Here is a 6,171-nt window from a genome sequence, read left to right as displayed (position 1 = left end):
TTCTGAATTAACTGGGCTTGTTTGCTTCATGTATTATTTTAAAGGTTTATAACTTCTTCCTTACAAAACGTTTGTATGTATGTAAAGAGTGAGAGAGCAGGATGGAGAGAGAGAGGACACACAGGTGCAAGACCTGGAAGAAGCAGGTGAGAAAAGGGCATTGATTGTTTTAGGGTCAAACCACCTCACCAATTACCTAGAAAAATAAAGTACGTTATATTTAGAGTAATTTCATGATGACTTTTTAATCTCCCTTTAAATATTTCTATATTTTTTCTGAAAATGTAAGTTTATACAAACAATATCAATAAAACAATTTGTTTTGAAGTTCATATTTTACTTTGTCTTCAGATTTTTACCATCCATTTTCCATATTTACCATGTGTATTTTACACTGAAAGCCAATGTGTTTCAGTACTGTGTAAATATGATACAGAAATACTGTACTGTCCACGGCTGGAGGAAGGTGGTTCATGTCTCAGTGCATATTAAATCCCATTTAGAGGGCACAGGCTTTTAAAAATAGCCCAAAATAGGCTAAAGTTCAAGATGATCTTTTATCCTTTAACAGGCCAGAAGAGCTGAGACACAATGTTACAGACAGACAGCTGTGGTCCATTGAGCCTCTCCTCAGTTTACATTAACTATGTTTTGGAGAAAAGTTGATCGTTGTTCATCCTTAATCATTACTGTTATCATCGGTTTAGGAAGATATTAGACTCTCATCCGGTGGAGCGGCTGATGTAGTGGGGGGATTGTATGTCAGTGGCACGTGTACATAGATCATGGTTGGATAATCAAAGATTCTTGCTTTTATGAAAAGTCTTAGCCTTTTTCTAAGAAATGTAAAAACTGGATTAAATTCGGTAGCCTCATGATTCCTCGTCAAGAGCGGATGTCAGCTGCTTCCTGGGGGCTGAGCCCCCCAAAGGTCCGATCCCAGAACCGCCCCTGAGCAGAAGCCTTCATATTGTTTGATGTGGCTCGTCCAGTAGAGATGTTTACAGCAGTCGGACCAGTTTAAGATGAGAGCAGGAACCAGTTTCTCAGAAGCAGCTTGAGATGAAAGTTTTCTTCCTGATGAAGTTTTAAACTGATGGAAAGCTGCTCTCGTTCTGCGTCAAGGCACGATGTGATCAACAATATTACAAACAGGAGAAAAAGGTCATTAAAAAAACCTGGTTGTGTTTCGGTCACCATTACAGCCTGACATGCACCTGTGCTGTGCACTTTACACCAGGCGCCACAGATCGTTTAAAAAGTGCCCAAAATATATTTGCTCATAAACCAGAGTCACATTTTGACCTGATGGTGGCGCTAGAGGAAAATTGACAGGAACACCAAAGTTATTATAATTCATCCTGAGGGGAAACACGAGCATCAATCCATCCAGTGGATGTTGAGATAATTCAGTCGGCAGCGACGTCAATAAAACACGTCTCCAGTTCAATGGATCTTTGATATTCTACAAGTTGACACCTAGAAAATATTCTGAGCTTCATGGTCGTCCACAGACTGACGTCCATCACTTCACCTCTCAGACGATGTTACACAGACGGTCTTCTGCAGGTCCTCCTGCTCCTGCTCCTCCTCCTCCTGCTCCTCCTCCTGCTGCTGCTCCTCCTGCTCCTGCTCCTGCTCCTCCTGCTCCTCCTCCTCCTGCTCCTCCTCCTCCTGCTGCTGCTCCTGCTCCTCCTGCTCCTCCTCCTCCACCTCCTCCTGCTCCTCCTGCTCCTCCTCCTCCTGCTCCTCCTCCTGCTCCTCCTGCTCCTCCTCCTCCTCCTCTGCTGATGTTGGAGTTAACTGCAGAGGAAACAGAGACGTAGCGATCAGATACATTTTTCACATCTCTGCATGAAATGAAAATGAATCAGAGGATGTTCAGACTTATTAAAACCTCCTCTATGAAACAACTCCCTGAAAATAAGTGTGAATGACTGAAACACGCCTGGTTTGGATCATCTGAACTGTCGATAACAAGAAAGCTGCTTTGTATTTTAACTTACGGGTCTTTCTGCTCCTCACAACCAGAACAACGATGACGACGCAGAGAAGAATGAAAGGAGTGGAAGTGATTCCAGCACGGACAGCGTTCCTGTTTTCACCATCTGACAGATGATCAGAGAAGATGTTCGGTTGAGACAAAGCAGAAGGGTTCATGATGATGAAGCCGACTCTCTCCTGTTTCCACAAAGTGTTCCCTTCACTCTGAAGCATCAACATGACTGACACCAGACGTCTGAACACCAACAGCTCAAAGTTATTTACCAGGGTTGTCTGGCTCGCTCACAGGATCCAGTGGAGGTCTGGTTGTGCTGGGTGTCTCTCTCGTTCCTGTTTCAAAGGACAAACATGATATCAGTAACTTATAACCAGCTTGTCATGTATTATATCAGCCTATAACACAGAGATCTCATTGCTCTACTTCAAGCACCCAGTGGTCACTTACAGTAACTTATATTTAACATCACAATACATTATAAATACATGATCCTGTATGATTATAAATAATGACAGACACATTTCATCTTCATCTTAATATCCACTAATACAGCAGCTGAACTGTTTGACTCTTTGCACCTGAACTCTACAGAGTTAGCGTCATGACACTCACCAACAGTCAGGTTAATGGTGCAACCTGCCTTCAAATGTGGGACGTAACATCTGTACGATCCAGCGTCAGACAGCTGGACTGAGGAGATCATCAGGGTCTGGACTCCTCTGCTCAGGTCTTCATGGACCAGAGTCGTCCTGCCTCTGTACAGATCCAGCTGTGGATCAGGATCATCACGTCTGTGTTGATAGACGTGAATAAACTTATCCAGATCAGCTCTGCTCCAGTCGGATGTATAACCCACCAGGTTGACCCTGGGATCCAGAAGACACTGAAGCGTTACATTCAAACCTTCCTGGGCTCTGATCGGCTCAGTCGGGCAAACAGCTCGATACCCTGCTGAGGAAACAAACATTATATTGAGATTGTTTTAAAGCCTCCAGATCACAACTCATCTCATTTCAGGGAAGGATCCTCGACTGTGAGAAGCAGCTGCTGACCTGCTACATGTCACAGTTTGGCAGAACAGGTCACCTGCTCTCTTCTACCTGCCCTGTCTCCAGCATCTCTCAGCCAATCAGCCAACTCCACACACCTGTTCACACAGCTGCGCCTCATCACTAATCTACCAGGTATATATACTCCAGCTCAGAGACATTCATTGCCACATTGTCCTTTGCAGCTATGCAAGACTCTCCAGCTCTCTTCAGACTGATCACCTGTTGCTGAGCCTGCCTGCTGCCTTCTGTCCCCAGCTCTCAGATCTTCTGCTGCTCCCTCAGAGACTGTTTAGCCTGTGGCTGCCTGCTGGAGACTCTCCACTGCTGAGCTGCCGACTGAGTTTCCATTCTGCTCCCTGTGGCTCGGAGACACTCAGGGTTGCTGAGTCTGCTATTGTGTTTGACATTCACTCTGGAGACACCCAGCAGCGTCTCTCCCTCAGTTTCTCTGAGCTGACCTGGAGGCCGACTTGGGGACCATCCGTAAGTTACTCTATCGTGGCATGAAAATGAGGATTTATTAGACTGGCACTATTTTAAAAAAAACCCTCTCTATTCACTACCATGTAATAAAGTGTCTTAATGACTTTCAATAAGAGTTTTGTGTGTTTTTTAAGTCAGGGTCATCCACTTTGATGTAGACTTGGACCGGAACTTCTTTTCTATGATGATCTGAACGTGGATCGACTACAACATGATTGTTTGCCTGCTGACCATCAGATTTAGGCCCCTAAAAGCCAAACATGCTGTTATATTGACACAGCACAGTGTTCACCGACCAGGGGGCGGGGCCTGACACAAGGCGAAGTACCCGGATGAGCCGCCGCTGTATAAAGCGGGCGAGCAGCGCGGGCTTCCTGTCAGAGTGACGCTGCTGGAGAACAGGTGACTGGTCACTGCACTGAAACACTTTCATCACTTGACTCAGTGATTCAGGTGAAACTGATCAAACTTCATGGAGACGATGTTTTTAACATTTTATGCTTTTTAAAATTATTTATATATATATATATATATATATATATATATATATATATATATATATATATATATATATATATATATAATTTTAAAAAGCATAAAATGTTTATAAATAAGTCAGGCATAATTTTACGTGTTTATTTTAATAAATGGCAATCATTTTTTTCATCCATATATTTCTAAATGCATAGGAACTTGATACATTTTGTCACAAAAAACATGTCCTTCAGTGTGACACATTATTCTGATTTTTAATTGGGCAATTCCACGAACAACTATTTAATTGAAGGACCCCATTCAAATCCGTGTTACTGAAGCCTCCTATGAAGACAATGACATTCAAGTTCTTGTCTCAGCATTATTCAAGTATTTAACTTTTTCCGAACCACTATGAAAGTGTTCGGTTTTGTTGTCCTTTGGTGTGACGTCACTAAATTATATTTTTCAATTAAAAACTGTTGGTTAAACTACATAATTATGGAAAATTATACAACTGCTAACTGCTAAAGACAGATTAGCTAGGAGTAGCATGGTCATTAACTCACACAAAAGGCTGAAATGTCCTTTAGTGTGACAGAAGGTCTCTTTAAGAAGCATTTTAAACAATTAAATAAGATTTTTTTAAAACAATTTTTATTCCCTTGATCATTTTCAGTGTTTTTAAATGCAATAGCTACATTAATTAAAATATTTTCGGTTTTTGTTGAAAATTTGTACTGTTTTAAAGTGTCATGAGAAAAAAGTAGCCTACTAATTTTTTTTTTTTTTTTTTTTTTTAAGACAAAGAATTGAAGAAAAATGAGTGGGAGAGAGAGGACACAGAAATATATAGAGAAAATTAACAGGGATCCACACAGAAGAGGAAGAAGAGCGTGAGGATAAGGAGAGGAGGAGGAAGAAGAGAAGAGGAGAGAAGTCAAGGTGAAGAGGAGGAGCAGAAAAGGAGGAGTAAAGGAGCAGGAGGAGAACTACTGTATTAAACAATTGAATAATATGAAATTAAATGAAAGAAATAACATTAATTAAATTAAGACAGTTGTTGGTTATCTGGTGAAAAATGATTGTTTTGTTTTTTAAAAACATGATTGATATAAACGAAATGTTCTTTCCCCCCTAACACACTTTTAAACTTGCTTGTTTCAAATATTTGCTCTGTTGAGTAGTCAGTTAAGTTAGGTGAAAATTATTATATTTTGTTTTGTTTAAAAATATGGTTGATATTGTTTGTAAAAAAAAGAATATTCTTTCATCTCTGACATTTTCAAAGTTAAATAAAAAATATTTCAATGTAACACCTCTCAATTTCTCTTTAATGACTACTAATGACTACTATTTCTGTCCTTTAGTGTGACAAAATGTCCTATGGTGTAACACACAAAAGAACCAAAAATGTTTTTGTATGTCAAAAAATTTCTTTAAAAAAGGTTAAGTATTGCATTAGGGGATACATAATCATCATTCACCTTGAATTATAATTTTTTGAACAGTTCAAAGTTGGACTTGCATTTATTGCATTTATTGAAAACTTCAACAAGTCATGGGGAAAAAGTAGTGTCATTCATAATTTCTCATCAAATAAATAACACTATATGAAAATAAGTGTCTCACAACTGAGATGTATGAGAATCTGTCTCATGCTATTTGTGTAGTATTTAAGGTTTTTTTCCTTAATTTTTTTACGTCACATCAGACAGATCTCAGACAGCCGGAAGCTGCTGCGAGTCAGGGGCGGAACGCTATTGGCTACAACAACAAGCCCCGCCCCTTTCTCTCTCTTCAGCCGGAAGGTTCAGCTCATCTGATTTTAAGACTTTTCACTCTTTAGTGTTGATGTTGTTAAAATATGAAAAGGAGTTTTTAAAAAATGAAAATGGGGAAAAGTTCATATGATCTGTGGTTTAAATTACCTACTTTAAGAAGCACTGTCACGTCTTTTATTTTGAAAGACAGCCCTTATTTTACTTGACATAAAAAATACATTTATTTTAGAGCACTCTCTCTCTATCGGCCGATGTGTGTCTCTGTGTGTGTGTGTCTCTGTCTCTCTCTATCAGCAGATGTGCCGGTGTGTGTGTGTGTGTGTGCGTGTCTCAATGAAACTCACTCAGCGCTGATGGTTTCAGTGAATGATAAAAA

General features: G+C 40.1%; 1 long non-coding RNA gene across 1 annotated transcript; it reads left to right on the top strand.

Annotated features, from left to right (window-relative positions):
• Window positions 1-3,264: 3,264 nt before the first annotated feature.
• Window positions 3,265-4,978, top strand: LOC140992039 (uncharacterized). The gene is made up of 3 exons (XR_012177999.1): window positions 3,265-3,537; window positions 3,672-3,939; window positions 4,816-4,978. It is a non-coding gene; the product is annotated as an uncharacterized lncRNA (long non-coding RNA).
• The last annotated feature ends 1,193 nt before the right edge of the window (window positions 4,979-6,171 follow it).

This window comes from Pagrus major, chromosome 1, assembly GCF_040436345.1.
Source record: "Pagrus major chromosome 1, Pma_NU_1.0".
Lineage (NCBI taxonomy): Eukaryota > Metazoa > Chordata > Actinopteri > Spariformes > Sparidae > Pagrus > Pagrus major.
Note: the sequence above shows the minus strand (reverse complement) of the source record. Positions and strands in the feature narration are given on the sequence as shown.